Source organism: Castor canadensis, chromosome 14, assembly GCF_047511655.1.
Source record: "Castor canadensis chromosome 14, mCasCan1.hap1v2, whole genome shotgun sequence".
NCBI lineage: Eukaryota > Metazoa > Chordata > Mammalia > Rodentia > Castoridae > Castor > Castor canadensis.
Genome location: NC_133399.1, coordinates 9,466,058 through 9,490,329, shown reverse-complemented (window position 1 = coordinate 9,490,329; position 24,272 = coordinate 9,466,058). Strand labels below are relative to the sequence as shown.

Here is a 24,272-nt window from a genome sequence, read left to right as displayed (position 1 = left end):
AGCGCTGAGGTCAGGCGGAGGAGGCGTCAGCGCCACTTTCTTGGGCCGCTCCCGTCCCGAGCGGGGGCTCCTGCGTCAGCCCCGCCGGCTCCACGCGCCAAGTGGGCCTCACTTCCTCCTGCAGGCCGGGGCCTCCGCCCTCGTCGCCCGGTCCTGTCCCCTACGGCCCCATCAGACTCCCGCATCTCCCCGCACCCGCTGCCCCTAGAGGACTGGGGACCCGGCGCCTGCGCCCCCGTCCTGTCCCGGCAGCGGCTTCTTCGTGCAAGCTCCCCACGGCCAGCGAGCGAGGCCAGCGGGACGTCAGCGGGACCCAGCCCCACCCTGCGCCCAGAGGAGCGAGGGCCGCGGACCGCCGTCCCCCGCCGCTGCTCAGCCACCCCGGCCGGAATGCTTCCCACCGCGGTCCCTAGGCTCCCGCAGTTAGAAGTCGCGCGTCCCCGATGCCAGCCGAGCCACCGCTCAGGCTCAGGTTTCAAATACGGCCGCCGCTGTGGGCAGCGGGGGTCCCCTTAGTTACGCGCTCCTCCCCTTAGTTACGCGCTCCTCATTGGACAGCTCGCGCTGCGTTTCTCATTGGCTAACAGTCCAGGCCCCGCCCCTTCAAGCCTGACTGACAGCGGCCCCGTTGACGATGGGGCTGGGCAGAACCCAAGAAGGTAAAATCCGGAAAATAAAAGCACAAGAACCAGGGAATACAATTGTTCAATGCATGCAAAAATCGAGTAACAATACAGCAAAACTAGTGCTATGACAGGAATGAAGAGGAAATGGAAAGCAAAACTTCGAAGTAGCCCAGCCAGCAGGCTGCTTAAACCAAGGTCACAACAAAACGCTCAAGCACAGGCTAAACACATTCCCAAGCTGCAGGGCCACACTGACTGCCCACAGCCACGAGTGACCACTCCCGGGTGATTAGGAAGGGACACCTACGGGTTTCACGGCGGGAGTCCACCATTCCCTGCCGGCCCCAGTTCCAGTGTGAAAACTGTTTGCACACCTTAAGGGACTTTGTCACCTGGCTCACTTTTGAGGTGAGACTAAACTGTAATGCAGAAACTCTTTCTGGAGAAGATTATCTGAGTGCATCTTTGTGTGACTGCCACAGATTTTCCTCACATGTACAAGTTACATGTTGACACCGGCAACTCTATTCGTACAGAAACAGACTCACCACTCAGAAAATGTCCGGAAAAACAGACACCACCCGAAAATGGACAGCACCCCAATCCCATCCTCACCTGGCCTCCTCCTCCTCCTCTGCAGTGTCTCAGTCACCACTGTGTAGTTGTTTTGTACATCAGGAGTCCACATGCAGGGGAGGGAAGATGCTCAGGAAGCACCAAGGCTCAAGAAAGGCCTCAGCTTGGAGTCACTCACCTCCACGCTCTGCTCCCTCTTGGTTACTGAGTAGTGTCACTCCAACATTGAGGAGGTGAATGAGACAATGATGCTGAATCCAAATCTTTGAATTAGACACCATGAGAGTTCCCGCTTTCATTGCACAGTGACTTATAATGTAGATAAGGAAGATCCCAAGATACTTTATATGGATGTTAAATTGCCACATAAGCAATCCTTCAGATTGGGAAGATTCCAGCACACTGTTCACCTCATGTGAACACATGCCATGCAACAGGAGTAAATCAATGTGAACCCTCCCCGTTTTCCTCAGCTTCCAGATTCCCTCTCCTCTCCAACTGAGGGTTGTCACCAGGGTCTCTGGGGTGAGGGGAATTACTTATTCTGTGTGCAATCATTTGAATCACTTGCTGGGAGCCAATGGCTCATGCCTGTGATACTAACCATTCAGGAAGCAGAGATAAGGAAGGCTGCAGTTTGAAGCCAGCATGGGCGAATGGTGAGAGGCTATCTCGCCGTCTGAAAAATCTGGGCTCGGGGGTGTCTCAAGTGGTAGACATGTAACTGTGTACGAAAAGTGAGGCCCTAATTGAAAGCCTTAGAAGTACCAAAGAAAAGAAAAACCACCAGCTTTTTCTTAAACATACGACTTAACCTTGTCATTCATTCATACCTATAGCACATTTTAATTTAAAACTTAGGCACAGCAAGAGATTAACATCAATATCCAATAACAGAACTATCATACCAATACAGTGTAATGAGAAAATATGAATGTCATCTTTTTTTTCTTTCTCTCTCTCTCTCTCTCTATGGGACTGGGACTTGAACTCAGGCATTCATGCTTGGAAAGCAGGTGTTCTACTGCTTGAGCCACACCTCCAGTTCATTTTGTGCTGCTTATTTTGGAGATGTGGCTTCTCAAGAACTCTTTGCCCAGGCTGGCCTCAAACCAAGAGCCACCTCATCTCAGCCTCCCAAGTAACTAGCATTACAGTAATGAGCACCCATGCCCCGTCTCAATGAGACCTTTTGTGTGTGTGTGTGTGTGTGTGTGTGTGCTGGTGGTACTGGGATTTGAACTCAGGGTCTTACACTTGCTAGGCAGGCGCTCTACGACTTGAGCCACTCCACCAGTCCTGTTTTGTGTTGGGTTTTTTTCAGATAGGGTCTCATGAACTATTTGCACAGGCTGCCTTCAAACCTCTATTCTCCTGATCTCTGCCTCCATTTTGGCCTTCCTTACTGAACCTTCAAGGTACTAGCAGTCTTGCCTTTTCATAGGAAGAGGAGCTTTGGTTTGTTTATTTATTATTACATGCCTGCAATTCTAGGTACTAGAGGTGTGGAGAGGGCAGAGATCAGGAGGTCACAGTTCAAGGCCAGCCTGAGCAAAAAGTGAGACCTTATGTCAAAAAGACCCAGTGGTGATCATGACTGTAATCCTGTGGCAGGAAGGCAGGGAGGGGGAAGGGAGCTAATGAATGATAATGAGAGATAATGAGTGCTACAGTGAAACAAAAATAACAGGATTTGGGGAATGGCACCTGGGGTGAGACAAGAGAAGGGTCACCTTGCTCCAGAAGTTAGAGTGGCCAATGAAATAGCATATGACCGACCATGTATGGGACAAGCTGTTACCCCGCCCCCCATTTCTGTAACCTGCTTTAAATGGTATATAAGGAAAGTCCCCCTTGTTCTCCGGTCTCAGCCTTTGGACTCAAGAACTCTGAGTTGTCACTGCTGGCCTGACTAATAAACTTGCTTCCCCAAAGTTTTGGTGCCCCAACTCTCTGTCTGAGCCCTCCTGCAACAATCCCAGCAACTCGGGAGGCAGAGATCAAGAGGATCATGGTTCAAAGGAAGCCTGGGCAAAGAGTTTGTAAGACTCCAATAACCCAACACAAGAAAGGGCTGGTCCTGAACTCAAACCCCAGTACCACAAAACAGAAAAGAAAAAACCATCACCTACAAAAAAAGTGATGAAGTGGCTGAAGTGTAGAGCACATCCCTAGCAAGTAAGACCCTGAGTTCCAACCCCAGTAACACACACACAAAACAGCTTCCCTCCCACACAGATGCATAAAATGCTATAGTTTCTAAAACACATTCAACGAATCAACAAAAACTGCTTTTCCAAATCTACTAGATAATAAAAGATTTCTTGTTTTATGCAACAAAAAAAGTATAGTTTGGACTGGAGACTTGGCTCAAATGGTAGAATACCTGCTTTACAAGCATGAAGCCCTGAGTTCAAAACCCAGTCCAGCAAAAAAGCAGAAAAAAAAAAACCAAGAAAATGAAACCTAGCCCAATGTAATAAAGACATTGAAACTATTCTGTAAGGACACCATGCTATTCACAGAGAATAAAAATAGATCAGAGTAAGGAAACCAGTCTTCACTGGGCCATCGTGTGAACAGATGAATGGCAGAGCAGCTGTTGGGCAGCAGTGGTGAGCTCAGTGACCTTCACACCCGAGGCAGGGACACACTGATGTCACTTGTGTGGACCCATCGTACCCCCTGTGGTCCATGCACAACAATCAAATTACTTGAAAGAGGAAGATGAAACCTGAACACAGGGATACACAAAGAGAAGGTTTCCTGTGCAGAAGACAACCAAGCCACAGGCTGGAGGCAGAGCGAGGGGTAGAGCGCCTGCCTAATGATGGCAAGGCCCTGAGATCCATGCCCACCACCACTGCTTTAAATCCCAAATTTTATTTACGGCAGAATGAAACAGGCTCAGGTCTTTTTTCCAAATACCCAAGTCCCAGGATCCGTGATGCAGGCTGTTGTCTGGACCTTGAACACCCCTTTTTTCTCTAGTCTCAACCCTAGTGAGACTAAATGCCTGCATCTTAGACCTGATCAAAATAAGGTTTTTACACATACAGTAGAAGAGGGGGAAGAGAGAACAGAATTAACAAGTTTTTACATTAACTCTACAATACAAATTGTCCTTGGATGTTTACATATGCACATGCAAAAAGGTTTAAGCAGTCTACAACAGAGATCTCCAACAGAAACACCTTGGGGTTTTTTCCCCAACCTTACATTTTTTATTTATTTTGTCCAATTGCTAACAAAAAATTCTTAAGTGACATCAAATGCTCACTCAGGGAAGCCTCTGAAGAAAGAATCCAAAATTCCTTGTCAACAGATGCAAAACCCAGATGTTTATTTCTCTGTTTCTCCAGATGATTGAAAAAAAACAGCAAAGACATGCAAAAATATGCAGAGACAACAAGAAGTCTGGGAATGAAAGCAATTCCTGCAGCTGCGGGCGCTGATTTCATCCTTCCTTCTGTCCAGGGTTGTCCAGCTGTGGTTGGCAGTGCCTGAATGACGAGTTTTTTCCTGGCACAGCTCCTCAACACTGAAACTTGGTTTGGGAACCAAGGCCCAACCTCCTGGAATCCATCTGCCAGGTGCAGTCATTTGCCCCTACCCAAAGAAAGAGTCATGGTGAAAGCAGAGAACAATTTATTACATGGCCCAAGACCCACCATGGGACTAGGCAGAGAAAGTGTCACCCATCTTTTGCCATCCTTGGGTACAGAGTATAAGGTACTGCTGAATAAGAACCATGCCACGTGTGGAAAAGAAAGATTTATTGGGAATCAGACCACAGGGCTGTCACTCTCAGGTTCAGAGTGAAGCAGCTTGGCTGAAATGAGTAGTGGGCTTTATAGGAGGAGCCAAGCCATGGGGGAGGGAGAGAGAGTCTGGTGTCTGATTAACTGCGCTTACCAGATGGAACAGGTCAACATGCCTGGCTAGTTGAGTAACTGCAAGTTCCTGAGGTGTTTTTCAAGCAGAGAAACGAACAGGCGAGTTGGGCAAGTGGTCATAAATCAGGGGGTCTGGTTTCGGTGCTAGCCTTGGGAACTTCTGCCCGTCCCAAGAATGCCAGGGACCTAACGTTCCAGCCTTTTGTTGGTATCATGGGCGCTGATCGATCTAGCCGCTTCATGCTGAGTGGGGGCATCATTAAAGGGGGTTCACCTGGAATTTGGAAATTTGTGGGGTCCCTAGGAGTGGAGGCTGACAGTTTTTCCCAGGCTTCATTTGCAGACAAGGCCAGTTGTTGGGAGAAGGTTGTAGTAGCATCTGGAGGGAAGTCTGTCTGCTGAGTTCCCTGAATGATCCTGGAGGCATCTAGGGTGAAAGAGCATTTTCCTGGTTTAAGCATTTGTATTTCTATAGCATCATTACATGTGCAACTGTTTTTCTTTCAACGTCGCCCTATAATGGACCTAATAGATCGTATAACCAAGGAAAGGAAGCAGGAAAGTATTATGCATGTTCCCAGAATTAGGCCTACTGCCTCTACCAGTGTTTTAATTCACCTATGGCAAAAAACCACCCTCCAGACAAGTTATTAGGATCCCAGCTTTTCTTTGTTCATATATGGGGACTCCCAGATTTTCACCTTGTCCAAGGGGGAGCAAGAAGAAGGCTGGTCTGATGGAGCCCAGCACATAAGACCCAAACCAGCTTCTAGGCAACACTGTATTTACAGGGTTACAGGTGCCTTGACTGCAGTTAGGGGTAGTAGTGCCCTTTTGAAGGAGGGCTAAGTGTGAAGCCCCGTGCCATGTGGCCCATGAAACACAACTCCAATAAGGGCAAAAATGATAACTCTCATTATTACACAGCCAGGAGTTGTCTCCCCGGCACGTATTTTTCATTTGATGTATAGGAACTTTCCCAACCCAGGCCCCCACAGACACAGCCTGTACCGCCACATAGCTTGTCTATGGCCGCACATGCAGCAAACAATAGTGACACTGGTTTTTCAGGATTGAATACCTGGGTTTGAGTAACAATGTTCCCAGTGAGGTGGCCACTCCTGAGTTCTAACCATTGCTCCACAGGGCAATAAGTGGGATTGAAGCAGGTAAATTGATTATCATGGAAGCACACCTGATAGATGGTGTGGTTGTGCATGCATGACCCGATAACAGAGCCTGCACAGGAATAGTGAGTGTGGAACAGTAAAGTCTTAGTAACGATACTTCCTGCCCATGCAATGCTCATGCATGGGTCACAGGAGGATTTCTGGGCTGCAAAGGGAAAGCAGATTGAGAGCCAGATGACGACTAAGAGCTTATGCAGGAGTGGGAGAGGGAGAGGCGTAGCAGAGTGGGGCCCTGAGGTACGCAAGAGTACTCACCTTTTGCTGTAGTGGAAGAGCCTGAAGTTGGTGGGCAATATTTTATCCTTGAAAGGTGCTGCCACTGGAGGGTCTCGTTGAGCTTGACAGTGGTGGGCGTTGTGAGGATGACCAGATGAGGGCTGGTCCACTGATGTCCCAACAGAGAGAGTCAAAGATCCTTTAGGAGAACAAGATTCTCTGGTTTTAATAGAAATTGTTATGAGGCCCTCTGAGGGGTGGGACAGGATCTGGTCTGCCTGCTGTCTGAGAAGTTCCCAGAAGAGGTTAAGATAAGGTAGTAGTCAGCCAGAGGAGCAAAGTCTGTTGGAGGCAAGTTTCCTAAGAGAAATGGGTGGCCATACATTATTTAAAAGGGGCTCAAGAAGGAAGGGATTTCAGGGAACCTGTCCCTTTAAGACCACACCTAGGTAGGTGACCTGTGGGAGACATAATTGAGCTTTCTCCTTAGAGACTTTGTATTCCTGTAGGCCAGAAAGTTTTTAAAAAGACTCAGTCGCTCTGCAGGTGAGGGGCTCTATGGCTCCGCATTGGAGAAGGGTGGCCTCTGGGTAGTGCCAATCTAACAAGTCTCTGGTTAGAGCCTGTCCACAAAGATGAGGGCTGTCTTTAAATTCTTGTGGCAAGACTGACCAGGTTAGTTATTATGAAGCGTTTGTGGGACCTTTAAAGGCAAACAGGGTCTGACTGTCAGAATACAGGTTAAATGTAACACTTTTGGATAAAAGAGAGATTTACACACAATACTGGTAAAAGATGGTCATTTAAGATACATGGGCAAATATGTAAATGAACTGATTTAGTAGTACTTAAAGCTTGACAAGATCAGCAGAAAACACAAATAATTACTTTGATAAAATCTAACAGTTTTTTGTAGATGTTACCCAGAGCAGAACAATATTAAGACAACCTTGTTATTTTATAGGCTTAGAGAATTTGATTTTAGTTTGACATGACCTTAAAAATCTTTTAGGCAACTTTAAATTATACTCAACTTTATCACATATTGAAGTTTACCATCTATATCCTTTCCAGTTGTTTACTTTGTAACTTATATTTTAAAATTAACTTTTATAAGAATTTTAAATTTTAAAAAAACTCTTTCCTTTTTGGCTGGTGGATGAAACTGTCCACCCCCACCATGGAGATCTGTGAAAGATAAAGCTTACCTGAAAAGTCAGGTAGCACCAAGTAGGTGATTGAGGCCTACCTGCTACTTGGACGGCTACCCAGGTCTCCTCCGAGGTGATCTTGAAGGGGGTCGAGGTCCCAGGGCTGCGTCAGTCTTCTGCCGCCAGGCCCAAGAGGTCCATGAGGCCTTCACTCTGTTGAGAGTGGGAGTGGGAGACTGACCTACCTTGCAGAGACAAAGAGGGGCAGTTGATCCTCCAGTGTCCACTCTGGCCACAATGTGGACAGGGTACTGGCAGTGGGCGAGGTGAAGGTTCGTGTTTTGCCCAATGTCTTCTCTGGTTGCACTTGAAGCAGGCCCCTGGAGGCGTGCATTGTTGTCCAGCCTGTCTCGAAGTTGGAGGAGGTGGCCTTAGGGAGCTGCCAAGAGCTGGGCTTTTCACTGTTTTCAAGGCTCATCTCAGTTATTAAATACCTTAAATGCCATTTTCACAAGATCTCCCTGGGGGGTTTGAGGACCATCCTCTGCCTATTTAAGTTTTCTTAGAATATCAGGGAAGGATTGGGAAATAAAATGAGAGTTGAGAATAATTATTCCATCCTTGGAAGATGGGTCTCATGCCAAGCCATATCATATGCTTGGGTTAGGTATTTAAATTCTTTAATATAGGAGGCTGAGTCATCAGAGAAGGAGTTTAGTCTCTTTTCAGTTTTTGAGAGATCAGACATGGAAAGGGCACAGGAACTGTGATAATGCCGTCAGCTCCTGCCACCTCCCGGGTTGGTAGAAGTGGACTGAGCATGCTTGGGAGGAGGTATGGGAGTGGGTATGGGATGCAGGTGGGGAGGAGAAGGGTGAGGGTGTAGCAGGGGCTGAGCTAATGGCTCAGGGTCAATTGTGACTACCATGGAAGGGGAATAGGGTGGCACATGTTTGGGAGAGCCAGCAGGAGTGGAAGAAGGGGTGTCTGAGTCAAGGGAGGATGAGGTGGGAGAAGAGATTGAGGTAGAGAACCGGCGGGAGGAGTTGGGAGGTGGGCAGATGGAGCCCATGAGGTCACAAGTAAGAGAAGAGTCTTCTGAAGGGGGTTCAGTAGGAGGGAGAAACACAGACTTTGAGGGGGGTTGTCGCTGGCAAGGAGGATTTGAACAGAATTACAAGATTGGAGCAGGGAGGGTTGAGAGCAGAGAGAAAGGAAAGCTTGGATGAATGGAATTTTGATCACTTGCTGTTGCAATGGCAGAAACGGTCAAGATCTAGAAGTGTGTGAAAATCAGAAGTACCGTTTTCAGGCCATTGTGAATGATTGTCTAGCTTGTACTGAGGCCAAACGGTGTTGCAGTAATAAATCAGTCACTTAGGTTTTATATCGTCTTGGAGACCAAGGGGGAGGGTGTGGAGAAGGCATCCCAGTGGACGCATCTGATGTAGAGTGGGAAGTACCCATAATGTAGGAGAGAGAGAGAGAGAGAGAGAGAGAGAGAGAGAGAGAGAGGCAGGTGCCTTGGTGAGTTTACCCTTCAGGCCAACATAGACCTAGGAAAAGATCTAGCCTCCCTTACTTGACTCAGGCAAGGAGAGCAGAATCATCAGGTTGCCGTTTGGTCAAAGTAAGCTGGAGGGGCTGTTGAGCTCTCACCCTAGGCAAAGGAAAGAAAAACAGGGAGGGAGAACAAGAGAGAGAGAGAGTGAGAGAGAGTGGGAGTGTCACCCAAACAGGTTCCCAAGGGTGGGTGTCCCTGGCCTGGGTTGCCGTCCAACAGGAAATGTCCCAACCAGTTAACCAGGTGTCCCCGTGCTAAACAGTGGGTGCTCCAGTCAGCAGGAGAGGCGTACCTGGCATAGCTACAACTTCAGGAGCAGGCAAAACAGGTAGCCCCAGCAGGAGGGTGACACTTACCAAATCTGAGAAGTAGGTCAGGTGATGGATGGAAAACCGGCAAGGCAGTAAGGTCCGAAATCCACAGTCCAGAGGCACATGGGGTCAGTTCAGCAGTCTGGGTTCAGGAGAGGACAGGACATGAAGGCCAAGGGAGTAGCCCCAGGTCAGAGCATCCTGTTAACCTTTCCCAGGTTTCAGCACCAGATGTAAGGTACTGCCGAATAAAGACCACACCACATGTGGAAAAGAAAGATTTACTGGAACCAGACTGCAGGGCTGTCACTCTTGGGTTCAGAGTGAAGCAGCTTGGCTGAAATGAGTAGTGGGCTTTATAGGAGGGGCCAAGCCATGGGGGAGGGAGAGAGTCTCTAGTCTCTGATTATCTGTGATCACCAGATGGAACAAGTCAACATGCCTGGCTAGCTGAGTAAATCGAAGTTCCTGAGGTGTTTTTCAAGCAGAGAAACAAACAGAGGAGTTGGGCAAGTGGTCATAAATCAGGGGGTCTGGTTTCGGTGCTAGCCTCAGGACCTTCTGCCTGCCCCAAGAACTCCAGGGACCTAACACAGAGAAGGGTGATCGGTTACAATAGACAAAAGAGCTGGGGACTGACAACAAAACATATGCCTGGTCAAACAGTCCCATCACAGGTATGGCCTTTACTGTTTCAGGCTTTTAAAATGGTCACTTTTCTCTTTAGTCTGAAAGTCAATTTCCCGTGAGCTTGGTTGAGATGACATACCCAGTTCTGAATGTGACAACAGCTTTGACCTATTAAAATAGTTATGTCAGGATCATGTCACAGACGTCTAGACATGGCATATGCACACACACATAAAAGTTTCAGGCATGCTAGACTGAATCACACAAAGAAATGAAAAAAAGAACAACCCTGAAATTGGTCACCTGTTTTCTGGATTCCAGAGGCAAGAGTAGTGTTTGCCAATCTTGATGGATGATACAGTTGTGTCTTGGCAATCACTGAATGTCTCTGTCACATTTAGAACAGTCCAGTGTTCAGATTCACAATATAGACACCACAGGAAGCACTTCCGCTCAATAAGAAAACACTGGAGAGTGCTATCAGTCCACATAGAAATTCATTTGTTTCATATAACCCTTATATCCAAACACTGAGTCACTTAATGGTACATTGTAAGTATTTTGTGCTCACAGCAGAGTTCGTATGCAGTAAAGCCATGATAAATGACACCTGTGACAGGCATCATCCTCCAGAGGTTTCTCATGTTAGAACATTCTGTGTTTGGATTTTCTGATTATGGACCCTCAACCCATATGCACTTTTTTTTTTTTTTGGCAGTGCTGGGTTTGCACTCAAGGTCCTCATGGGTTCTTAGAGCTGGACCCACTTCATCAGCCAGTTTTTGTGATGGGTTTTTTTCAAGATAAGGTGTCACGAACTATTTGCCTGGCTGGCTTTGTACCGTGATCCTTCTGATCTCTGCCCCTGAGTAGCTAGGATTACAACTGTAAGCCACATGCCTGGCATATGGGTGCCTGGCCCATATGCAGTTTTGAAGAAATTTTTCAGAGGTTAAATTAATTTGAAGCTATCTGTATTTACATCATTTTTTGGTTTTTAAAATGTCTTGTAATACCAAGACTATGAGTACAAATTACCTTACTTGTCCTGAATCTTTTGTACTCATCTTCACTTTGTTCTTTGTGTGCTTTTCCTAAAATTTAGACCCCAAAAAACCATTAAGAATTTTTACATTATAGGAAAATTGCTAAATTCCTGATACATTCCTGGTATAAAGCCATCTTGCCTACTGCTCTCTCTATTCACCAAAATGTTCCTTTTCTGTATTTCAAACCATGCAATAGCACGGATAACCCAGAAACACTTGCTCTGTGATAGATTAAGTAAGGGAATGGTAATGTCTTTGCCCACAGCAGCCAGGCTCCTGAAGGTTTCCAGCATCACATTTTTGTAGAGCTTTTTCTGGAAGGATCCAGCAGAGCCCACTCCTCCAGGGTGAAATTCATAGGGCAAAGTTGTTTAAAGTGTGGACGGAATATTTAATCCATTTGTCTCTCTGTAACCTGTCTCAATAGCTATAGTTTGTCTCAGGTCCTTGACTTCTGCTATAGTTATTCCTGATTATGGTGGAGTTTGGAAGATAGCATTGGGAACAGAATATTAGTTGCTGTTGTAGTAAGAGGTTCTTGAAGCAAATCTAAAAGAAAGGCACCTATTGGATTTTATATGCAGTGTGAGCGCCTAGGCCATGTTTTCGGAAGCTGGATGGCTCAGTGGACAGAGGGTCATTCACAATCAGCATAAGGGGGTCACATTGAAGACACTCTACAGATTTGCATTTTTGGTATTGTAAGTTGCCAAGAAAGGCTGACCCATATAGCTAGAATACCATAAGGCTTCTTGTGCAGCACTCCTTTCCGGGTCCATTGTCCACCCCCCATACAACCCCAACTAAGGCATGGAGGATCGCCATATTGGCTCCTGCAATTATATTCATGTGAACTAGAGGGAGCAGACCACCTACACCTAGATATTTCTGAGTCCTGGATATAACACTCGTTGTTAAGATCACCACAGGGGACTGTGAGACATGCATCAAACTTGACAGTTATGGGAGAGGAAGCCTGGGGAACACTAATTGTAACTATGCAAGTCCCCAGATGAAGACGAAACAATGGTCTCATTAGAGTCTTTTTAAGGTTACTTTTGTGTTGCTAGGTTTTGAGGACATGGTTCAGTGTTCTCCCTGGGGTGCTCACTTTACTCAAGTGTAGTGGGTCCAACTTCTTTCAGCGGTCATCTCAGTAGTGAGTAGCACCTGCTGTGGTTTCTCCCAGAATGGCTCAAGTTTCTCTCTACTCCAGGCTCTGACTGAGATGTAATCTCTGGGCTGCTGATGTGCTGGGAACTCAAATGGTGGGGCCTGAGCCAGCAATCCTCGATGCCTAAGGGATGACAAGAGACTGAGTACATAGTTTCAAAGGAACTGGTCTTTCGTTTCAAAGAAGGGGAGGCCCAAGGGCTATCCTAAGTAAGGTAACCCATATAACATCTCATGAGGAGAAACTCCTATATCTTTTTGGGGAGCTGCTCTGATCTGATGCAAGGCAAGGGCTAGCTATTTTCATTCAGGGCAGCCTGGTCTCTGGAACTATTGTGGTTAATTGTCTCTTTAAGGTCTGGTTCATCCTTTCAACTTCCTGAGGAAGAGGGATGTCACAGGGTAAGATATTCCCATTTGAGGCTTAGTGCCTTGTTAATTCCTTAACTATACTGGCTGTGAAGTGGCTCCCATTATCTGAATCTACATTTTCAACAAGTCCAAATGGATGAATTATGTTATCCAAAAGTACTTTAACCACTCCTTTTGCAGTGCACTTGATAAAGATACAGCCTCGACCCAATTGATTAGATGGTACACTATGACCAGTAAATATTTCAAATGGCCCACACGGGGTAACTCTGTGTGATCTACCTGAATAGTCTGGAAAGGCCTTAATCCTGCACTTCTTCCTCCCAGAAGTTGTCATCTCAGAGCCTGCTTATTATCTTTTCTACAAGTTAAACAATTCTCAATAACCTGCATTGCCAAGGTGTAAGTTCCTGGGTTACATAAACCCTGAAAATAGCATCACATATGGCGTGAGTTCCCCAATGGCTTCCCCAGTGTAACTGGGTCATCATTTCTCTCATAGGGGTTTAGAAAGTATTTCTTCCCCCTCTGGAAGAAGCCATTTCTCTTCCGGGGTTTGGGAGGCACTCAACTTCTCTTGTTGGACCCTCTCTGAGGGAGTAAAAATGGGGTTCACGGGTGGTGCCTGGATAATGGGCATGAGATGGAACATTTGGAGTTCCAGATGGAGGCAGCCTCCTTCTCAGCCTTATCAGCCAAATTGTTTCCCTGAGCCTCTGGGGAGTTCCCCCATTGCTGTCCCGGGACATAGACTATTGCAATTTCTTCAGGAATCATGAGACTCTCTAGCAGGTAACAATCAATTCCTTGGGGATTAGATCCTGTCCTTTACTGTTAATTAATCCCCTTTCTGCCCATTCTTCCCAAAGGTGTGTACTACCCCAAATGCAAACTTAGAATCTGTGTAGATGCTTCCTTCCTTGTCTTTTAGAAACTTTAGGGTCTGATTAAGTGCAAACACCTCACAGGTATGGGCCAACCAGTTGGGTAATCTTCCTAACTCAGTAACTTTTCATCTTTCTCCATCCACCACTGAAGACCCATTGTGTGTTTTTCCTTGAATCATTTTAGAGGAATAACCTACAAACAATTTGAATCAATCCAGAAAGAGAGTCTCTCTGAGGTCTGGACTAACCTTGGGCTGATATTCAATGATATCTAAGCCACAGTATTCCATGGGATCCTGTGTTTTTCCTCCCAATAGGAACTCAGCCAGTCAGATAATTCTCAGTAGTCAGAGTTGAATCATCCCCTTCCAGTAGGATAACCTCATATTTTAAAATCCTAGTCAGTTAGCCATCTCTGCACCTTTTGTTGGAGGATAACCCTGACCTGGTGAGGCGTGCTGACTAATAGAGATCCCCAAAAGTCAGCTTCCTGCTTTCTACAATCAATAGGGCTATGGCCACTACTACTTGGACACATTCTGGCCATCCTCATGTGACAGGATCAGGAATTCTGGATAAATAACTTCCAGGCTGTTTCTTCTCTCCACATTCCTGGGTGAGGACCCCCAAGGCTGTTCCTTTGTCTACATTAACGAATAGGTGGAAGGGCTTCTCCAGGGGGTGTACAGCCAACAACACAGGGGCAGTGACCAGAGATTAAGCTCTTATATCATCAGAATTTCCTCTGGTTTCCAAACTAAGGGATGAGGCTTCTTTTCTAATAGTTCAGAGTACAATGCTTTGGTCCTAAGAGGATAGGAGTGTATCCAAACCCTGCAATACCTAATCAGTCCTAAGAATTATTGAAGCTCCATCTTGGTCAGAGGCAGAGGCATGGTAGCAATCCCCTCTACCCTTTTAGGGCTCAGTCTACTTTTTCCTTTACTGACTAGGTGTCCCAAATATCTTACCTCTTCCTCGACAAACTGCAGTTTGTTTTTTGAGACCCTTAGTCCTTGGTGGCCCAAGAAATTTAGAAGACGGACTATAGCATCAGTCACCTCTTTTTCAGTAAGTCCAGGCGACAGAGATCATTTACATATTGTAATAAATTTATCTGAGGGGGAAGGGCAAATTCTTCCAGCACTCTTTCTAAAATGTGGCTGAACAAGTTGGGAGAATCAGTGAAAGCTTGTGGAAGGACTGCCCATTGATGTTGTTTCCTGCCAGTTTGAGTGTGCATGCATTTACCTACCACTTTCGCTGCATTGAACAGCTCCACGGAGATTCCTGAATTCCCCACTGCCCCCGAAACTGCACTGGATCTGCTGATGGCTCCATACTTCCTAGATTATTAAATAAATTATAAGATGTTAAAATTTAACAATTTAAATTTTAAAAAAAAGCACATAAAACGTTACTTCAGAAAAAATGTGAATTCCAATGTCTATTACTGCTCATGTGTACTTTCTTCTCCTGTTTAACTCATCAACAGCACCAAAAAAATTCTTAGTCATCAAACTATGGTCTGGAGGGCATATCTCCCAATCAGATTGTGCGTGCTCCTTGAGATAAGAATAATTTGTATGGATGAATTTGGTAAATAACTTGATGGGGGAATTCTAACTTTGAACACCCAGTTCCATAAATTGTTATTCTCCTGAGGATTTTAGTTTTCATTGGCAGATCTCTATTCGAAAGAAAATATACACACTTATTTTTATCACTATTATTTTGAATTTTTCCAAAATAGTTTGAGAAAGTGAAAAAGGTATCCTTTGTTAATCTACGTGTTTCAAAGAGTTAAGAAATTCTTTATAGCCAGATTGGGAGTGAGCACTGAATTGAAAATAACAGCACCACCAAAAAAAAAAAAATTACAGAAAAGAAAAAAAAAGAAACTGATAGAACAATAATGTCACCATTTTGTGAATCAGCCAAAATGGTAGCCCCACCCTTAAACAAACTCCCCTGCTCTAAGACAGCCCCACCCCTACCAGAGGCTACTGGGCATGCGCTAAGTTCTTCACCCTCCCCCTTCTATAAAAGCCACTGCTCGCCCAGATTCAGGCTGCGCCATCTTTTCCCCAGCCAGCCTGGCAGTGTGGGCCTGCCATTAAACTTTGCTCTATGGACGTGAGTTTCCTCGTGAGCTTTCTTTGAGAGCGGCGTTTTTCCTAACATATGGTGCCAAAACCCGGGATCGGGTTGAGTTCCCAGCACTGACCTTGCTCTCCCAGCTTTCCTCTGGGATCTGAGCTGCTTTACCAGGACCCCGATCCTAGAAAGCGCCACTCTCACTAGCTCACAGGGAAGTTCCTCCACCCCAGCGCGCCTCCAACTGCTGTCCACCACCGGCCACTCTTCCCTCAAGGTCCTCTCTCCCTTCGTGAGTCCTCCTCGCATGCTGAGCTGTGGTCTCTCTCATTTCCTTGAAAACCCTAGCGCTAGGTCACAGCTTGCTCTCGTCCTGGGAACTGGTTTCCCCACTTGGGACTGTGGACACCCCAGTAGTGAAGACATTCCTTCTGGGGGTTGTTTTCCACATTTTTCTCTCTCTCTCTCCTGAGGACCTGATATTTTGGGGACGCCCACGGATATCTCTCCTCAGGTCAGGCCTTCACCATGGGAGTTGGACTGTCCCAAATTCCTTCAGACTTCCCACTGGGATGTCTCCTGGCCAACCTTGGGGCCCTCCACCTAATGCCTGATCTTAAGCCATGAAAGCTCATTTTTCTCTGTAATCAGGCCTGGCCCCAATATCCATTGGACAATGCCTCCAAATGCCCCTTAATGGCACTTTCAATCCCAATATTTTAAGGGATTTATACAATCTCTGTGAGTGTGCTGGTAAATGGAAGGAACTTTCCTACGTCCAATCCTTTCCCTATCTCTGCATCAAACCTTACCTCTGTACTTTCTGTTCCCCTGCACAGATTCTATCAGCCTGTAAACCAGTTTCTAAATCAACCAATTCCTCTCCAAACCTCCTCCTTCCCCATGTAAACAGACTTCTTGCACTGCTTACCATAGCTATCTCCTCCTATCTTCCTGAAAAACTTTTCCCATCATGGAGTTAAGCAAGCCACTCCTTGCCAACTTTGGCATCAAGCAGTTCCAGCTCTGGGAGAGCTCATGCTCCCTTCTTGTGGGCTGGATTTATTCAGCGACTGGAGAGTGGAGGTTTCATTTTGCTGAAAGTGTTCCAGTACCAATCAATGGGAGCAACCTGGAGACACAGGTGATGGCTGATCCCCCAGGCGTGTGTCATGCCTCCAGGCTCTGCCTTCCCCTCCCTTACCTAAGACGTCAGCTCACCTTTCTGCCTCCTCCATGGTCTCACCACGTGTTCTTTGTCTCTGTCTGCCTTCCCCTCCCTGGGCTTACTGGGACCCTGCCTCCCATGAAAACCTGTAGCATGGAACCTTATGACTTAAGTTATTCCAACTAGTTTACCAGGCCTCTCAGTCTAAAGTAACTTTAAGTCAGCTGCTTTACAAAAGCGCTTGCAAAAACCTGCAGCTGCCACTTTCACGCTCTAACTCTGCCCCCACAAGGGGAGGAGGGAAAGCAAACAGGTGCACTTGTGCACAGGATGCTGGCTTCTGGACACAGCAAAAACGCCTGCCATAGCTAAGAAAATCCATAGAGGACCCAGCAAATCCTGGGCCTCCAGCCACACGTGGCAATGGCTGTGACCCGCCACCACTTCCCCTAGAATAAACACACGCAGAGTACACAGGAAGGGGGGAGGGGTGACAGGCCACAGGATCAGGCCTAGGCAGTCAGGGTCATTTGTCCCAGGTGTGTGTGGAGGGAGTGGCACCTTGCACAAGTCCTGCTCCTAGCCGCACCTCACACCTCAGGGCATCAGACCCTTGTAAGTCAATGGTTAGCTCAAGGTTATAGTTCCAGAAATAACTAAATAGACATTACTGTGGTCTCTAAATTTCTCATTTAGAATTTTCTATACCTTTGGCCTCAGCATAAATTTTTCCCTCCAAATATTAACACTAGTTCTCCCGTATGGCGCTGTTATTGGCCTGGGATGCCCTCTGAATGCCCTTCTCTAACTTTACAAATGATTTGTTAAAAAGATAGCATTTTAGTAAAGAGGCTGCCTGCTGTTAGCTAAAAGACAGGATCCTAACGTTTTGTTCTTTCTAGATGGGACCTGCAGCTTCCAGTCTTTGGCTGGTAGATATTGGGAGCTTTGTACTGAGGTCGGCCTCAGTATGCCTTGGGTGACCAAGAGAAGTGGCCTTCACAGGGCTCCTTAAGTTACAATAGACCTTTTCTATAAAAAAAAAAAAAGTAAACTGAGGTCCCCTATACAAATTTCTCTCATTAGAAAAGCAATGGGTTCTGGCCCAGGCCACTCAGGTTGGAAAGGATTATATGGCTCAAGCAGTAGAGTGCCGCTTTACAAGCAGAAAGTCCTGAGTTCAAGCCCAGTACAGCCAAAGTAAAAAATAATAATAATAATATTTGGGGCTGAGGAAGTAGCTCAATGGGAGAATGTCTGCCCAGCATGTGCAAAGCCCTGGATTCAATTCCCCAACATTACTAAAAAAAATAAAAAATGGTAAAGAAGATAGGTGGCATTAATGTCACTTCAGCCATCTCATAGTGGAAAAACATAGTTTAACCTAGACCAGATCCCTCATTCTTCAAGTGAGGAAACTGAGGCCCAGAACAGTTCAGAGACCTGCTCTCCAGAGTGTCAGGTGTCCATGTAAAATAAGAACTTTACTTTACAGCAACAACCTATCAGAAAGCATACCATGGTGGACTCAGAGTCACAGGTGAGAGAGGTTCTCCTCAAAGATAAATTTAAAAGTCAGCCCCAGATATTCGTAAAAAACTCAGACTGTGGCCGAAAGGAAAAGTCATTGAAGCAAGTAATACAGCTAGCCATGTCTGTATTTATGGCTATGTCTGTATGTCCGGGACCTTACTAACAGGAGAGAAAAAGATAAGAGACACCATGGCCTCACTGCTGCTCTCAGAGAGGGCCCTACCCGACTGGGGCCTGTATCCTGAACTTGCTACTGTGATGGACAGGAGGGGCACTTCTGCAGAGAATGCTTAAGGAGAACAGCCTGGGAGACAGCCCCGCCCCCAACTGTGACCCTGCCCTCTGCAAGGGTAACCACTGGAGGTCTAAGTGCCCCCCGTCACCAGATGGAAGGCGAGGTGCCTCCTCCTATGGATTGATGGGTCCAAGCCTCCTGGCCACACTCCACTTCTTGGCATCAATGTTGAGGAGCCATAATGGCAGAAAAAAAAAGGGCTCCTAGACAGTGGAGCCTTTTTCTCTGTTTTACCTTTTTCTCCTGGTCCCCAGTCCAATGACAAAAGTTATCGCTTGGGGCAAATCTGGCCAGCCCCTAGAGCGCTAGTTTACCTGGCCTCTGGCCTGCTCTTGGGGAGACCTCCTCTTCTGTCACTTTTTCCCCATAGTACCAGTGTCCCTGCTGGGATGGGATTTACTATCTCAATTAAAGGCTCAAATTCTCCTCCCCCCAGGCAGCTATCTCTGCTGCCCACTCCTTCAGGAACAAAGAAGATTCCACAGTGTGGACTGATGAGATGAGTGTAGGGTGAGCCAGGACGGCCCTCCCTATTCAAATAAAACTCAAAAATCCCTCACAGTTTCCACACCCAAAACAATATCCCCTCAAGCCTGAGGGATGATGAGGCCTTATGCCAATTCCTTAAAACATAAGGGCTACTAATTAGTTGCTCCAGCCTCTATAATAAATTTAAAATTCTTATAAAGTTAATTTTAAAATACAAGTTACAAAGTAAACAACTGGAAAGGATATAGATAGGTAATGTATTTTTTGAGACTTTAAAGGAAAAAGGAATGTTTTTTTGGATGAGAAGTGATTTTTTTAAAAAGGGTTTATCCTAAAGATTGTTTCAAATAGGAGGGATAAAAACAAGCCATCAAAGGGTTCAGTATGTTATATAAAGATCTAAGTAAGTTTTAAAAGTACATAATAAGAAACTCCAGTGTGTGATAAAGTTAAAGTTGAATATAATCTAAGAGTTGCCTAAAAGATTTTTAGGGTCATGTCAAACTAAAACCAAATCCTCTATGTCTATAAAATAACAAGGTTATCTTAATATTGTTCTGCTCTGAGTAACATCTACAAAAAACCATTACAGAGAAAGATTTTATCAAAGACATTATTTGTGTTTTTTGCTGATCTTGTCAAGCTTTTAAGTATACTAAATCAGAGTTCATTTACATATTTGCTTATGTGTTTTAAATGACCACCTTGTAACAGTGTTATGTTATACTTTATCTAAATATGGTACATTTAAAAAGTTAAAAGTGTCAGTTTATATAAAATAATGAGCTAAAGCCCTCTTTTATCCAAGAGTGTTGCATTTAAATCCTGACAGCTCCTGCCTCCCACAGGTCACCTACCTAGGTGTGGCCTTAAAGGGACAGACTCACTCCCTGAGTCACAAGTGCATCAACCCAATCTTCCATTTCCCAACCCCCATACCATAAGACAGCTTACAGCTTTCTTGGCAGTTATAGGATTTTGCAGAGTTTAGATCCCTAGGTATGTAGTCCCTGAACAGATACCTTTTAATGCTCCTCTTAATATTCCTAGTTGGTTCTTAGATAATGTACAGCCACCCATTTCTCTCTCTGTAGTTGGAGGACTCTTGAGATTGTCTAGGGAACAACATTTCACAGTGGTTCTCCTGGCCAATGCCCATCCTAATGCCTGTTTCTTGCTCTCCTATTCTTGAGCTTCCTCCCTTGTATCACACTACATGTCTCTATTGCTAATCAAAAGTTTAACCAGTTGTACCTCCAGGGACACCAACCTCTCCAAAACCATCCAGAGGACTGCTATGAGGGCCCCCACCAGGACACAGGAGCCTGAGGATCTTGTCCCATACAATGTCTCCTGTCAGCAGGAAGCAGCTAAAGAGACCAATGCTTCCCCCCAATTCCTGATCCTCAGCCCCTACCCTCATCATTATTAAAGAAAAAATGGGGGAATGATGGAACAATAATGTCGCCATTTTGTGAATCAGCCAAAATGGCAGCCCCACCCCTTAACAGAAATTCCCACGCTCTAAGACAGCCCCACCCCTACCAGAGACTACTGGGCATGCGCTGACTTCCTCACCCTCCCCCTTCTATAAAAGCCACTGCTTTATAGACTCAGGCTGCGCCATCTTTTCCCTTCCAGCCTGGCAGTGTGGGCCTGCCATTAAACTTTGCTCTATGGACGTGAGTTTCCTCGTGAGCTTTCTTTGAGAGCGGCGTTTTTCCTAACAGGAACACTTTCTAAAAGTTGTCTATATGAGTGGGGTGTCAGGGGCTCATCTCTGTAATCCTAGCAACTCAGGAGGCAGAAATCAGGAATTCCAATTCTTAGGTAAAGCTGGACATAGTTCTTGAAACCCTGCCTCAAATATATCCCCCACCACCATCAAAAAAAAAAAAAACAGGGCTGGTGGAGAGGCTCAGGTGGTAGAAAGCCTGTCTAACAAGTATGAGGCCCCGGGTTGTCTGTAGTACACCCATTTGCAGAAGTAAATTTTGCCTTACCTATTAACTTCTGAGTTGTGTTGTCTCTCTGGTGACACCCCAATACCTTAAAGATATTTGTAACAGTGCCCTACTCAAGACCTTATGAATATTGGTGACACATCATACATACAATTAAAGGCCTAAAAATTAGCATAAGCACATGCACTGAATACCCCTTGTTATATGATAAAGCTGTGTTAATTAACCTGCCAGCCACCCTAGCCTCTCCATAGGAACTGCCCAGAATTTTTCTGGCTTTAAAACTTATAACTTGGTCTTTAAATGGAGATCAGTGCTTCCCTGCCACCTGGTAGGGGCCCACTGCTTTTTCTCACTCTTTCTTCCTTTGAATAAAGTTTTTGTACTGTTGCAATTTGTGTCTCTGTCCACTTCAATTTTCTGTTCAGGTGACACAGAACTTGGTATCTTCTGACTTATTGTCTTCTTAGACCATTCAGTCTGCTGACTGGAATATATAAAAGGCAGCTGTTAGGGAAAATTCTTCAAGGTCTCTGAGTTAAAACATTGTAATTGAACTTTCCAACTCTGACCAGTCTCTACTAGTATCATCACCTGATGATTTTAAGTGTTCCACTCACCCAAAAATTGATCCTGTCTTTACTCAAACGTAAACCCCACCCAAGAGAGCGAGTGAATGTGGGTCTAGTGAAGTTCACAGGGCCCAAGAGCCCAGCCTTGCTGCTTTACGACCTATTTCAGATTGAAGGTGGCCAAACACATTTACAGAGGAAATATGGAGGATACATAGATGAGACAGGGAAGGTAAACCATTTTGAGGGCCAGGCCTCAGACATTGGAAGCACAAAGTAAAAACCGAAAAGTCAAAGCAGCTAGCCCGCTCCCGTCTCATTTTAGATGCTACAAGAATTGGAGACATAAAGGACTGTCTGCGTCTGCATTCTCTTTGACATGTTAACAAGTAAGGGCTCTTTGGGTGGGTAGAAGGACAGAAAGATTCAAAGGTGGTTGAGGGCGTGGCTCAAGTGGTAGGGTACCCGCCTAGCAAGCAGGAGGCCCCAAGTTCAAACCCGAATATCACCAAAGCAAATAAACAAATACTAGGAAATAAAACTTTTAAAAATGTCAGGCAAAGGGAAGACCTCGCTGGGCACTGGTGGCTCATTCCTTAATCCTAGTCACTCAGGAGGCAGAGATCAGGAGGATTGCATTTCGAAGCCAACCCATGCAAACAGTTGATAAGAACCTATCTCAAAAAAACCCTTCACAAAAAAGGACTGCTGGAATGGCTCAAGGTGAAGGCCCTGAGTTCAAGCCCCAGTATCACCAAAAAAAGAAGAAAAAGGGAAGACCTAAAACTCACCTATTTTTCCTTTGTTTTGGGTAGGCCTAGATGACATCCCCACTCTTTTAGCACCTAAATTAGCAGCCTAGATTGTAAAAAAAAAAAAAATTTACTAACATACAATAGTTGTCCAGGGAGATACACTGTAACATTTATATAAGTGCTTACCATATATCTTACATTTACCCCCCCCCATCATTCTCTTTTCTCCCTCTCCCCTTCTTAGAACAATTTCAATAGGTGTCATTCTTCTATTTCCATATATGGATACGAAATTCATCTACCATATTCCCCCTTTCCTTATGCTCACCCACTCCCACTGGTAGCCACCCAGGGCAAAGACCTGTGTTACCATCCTGCCCTTCAGTTTTTATCTTTAAAGTATATATTGATAAGGGGTTTCACCTTGGTATTCAGGCCTGGCTCTATCACCATGCTCCCCTAATACTGAGCAGCTTATGGTACATTACATATTATATTCATATATAAGTGAGTTGCTTCAGTATTTTTCATTTTCTAACATTTTCTTTTTCCCCCTCTCCTGCCTCCTGTTGTATGTATCCCCATACAGACTCACTAATAGTCTTGTTCTCTCACTATTTATGTCTGACAGGAAGGAAAGGTGACATACTTGATGACTTGTATTACCATACTGATTTTTCTTACAGTGGGGTAAACTAGTTCTCTCTCTCTCTCTCTCTCTCCCCCCTCTCTATCGATGGCCCAAGAGTTACTCAAATATCACTATAATGGTCTCCACATGTCCTTAGGTTGATGACATCTTCCTAGACACAGATAATGGGAGGGAATTCATTCAGAACTTATTCACAAGGGCTGGTGGAGTGACCCAAATGGTGGAGCACCTGCCTAGCAAGCGTGAGGCTCTGAGTTCAAACCCCAGTACTGCCAAAAGAAACAAGAATTCATTCAGAAGAAATCATGATCTCTTTAGCCTAAGCAAGAAGTGGGGGAGATAAGTAGCTGATTCGCACATATCAAACATCAACTGACGGGGTGTTTCTACAGAATCTGAATCCTTCAGCAGCACTCTGGGGGACAGACGATGTTATTGCCACCCCTGTATTTCCCCACCATCAGGCTTACCTTCAAGAGCTCTGTGGACAGAGCATTTAATAGGATTGTTCGCTGATGGCCTTTTCAAAATTCTGATTTGTGGGGCAGATGGTGGGGCAAAGGAGGTGAATACTGGATGTGTGCTAGGTATCACCATATACCAAGTGGGAGCCCTTGGACTTGAGGTGGAGGATAGGGCTGGGAGCATGTCTCAAATGTTAAGCGTGCCTGCCTAGTAAGCACCAGACTCTGAGTTCAAACCACTAAAACCAAAACAAATGGAGGGGAAAAAAAAAGTGTCAGAAAGCATACAAACACAATGATGTAGTTTTGACCAGGTATGACTGCTGTGTGTGGTTTGATCAGTCACAGTGAACATGGTGAAAACAAGTTTTGCCACGTGCATAATGGCAATATAAGAGAAATACGGCACTCATGCTTAGTAAGCATGAGGCCCTAAGTTCAAACACCAGTATTGCCAAAAAAAAGAGAGAAAATGAATTAATGCAGACCTCTGTGCACATGACCACAGCCCTTTCTCAACCTATGATAACTCCGTGACTTAAGTGAGTACACACTGCCTCACTCACACTGTACAATGCCAAAACCTGGCCACGTAATAGGTAGTTTAATATCCTAAAATGAGAGCTTCCGGGGCAGCCTGTG

The 24,272-nt window shown here is 45.5% G+C and overlaps 1 protein-coding gene and 1 long non-coding RNA gene across 9 annotated transcripts in view; one reads left to right on the top strand and one right to left on the bottom strand.

Annotated features, from left to right (window-relative positions):
* LOC109675883 (zinc finger protein 669-like) overlaps nucleotides 1-24,272 on the top strand; it is a 131,203-nt gene that overhangs the window by 51,593 nt on the left and 55,338 nt on the right. For 5 of the 8 annotated variants that reach the window (XM_074053366.1, XM_074053354.1, XM_074053360.1 and 2 more), the window contains one exon: nucleotides 4,565-4,795. The exons of the other annotated variants lie outside the window; for them this stretch is intronic. The gene's annotated coding sequence lies outside the window, so the exon portion shown is untranslated. The remainder of the gene's footprint in view (nucleotides 1-4,564; nucleotides 4,796-24,272) is intronic. 8 annotated transcript variants of the gene reach the window in all.
* Nucleotides 4,795-19,963, bottom strand: LOC141416316 (uncharacterized). Its single transcript, XR_012441086.1, has 4 exons — nucleotides 14,897-19,963; nucleotides 9,576-12,506; nucleotides 6,544-9,315; nucleotides 4,795-5,525 (listed from the first exon to the last, which is right to left on the bottom strand). It is a non-coding gene; the product is annotated as an uncharacterized lncRNA (long non-coding RNA).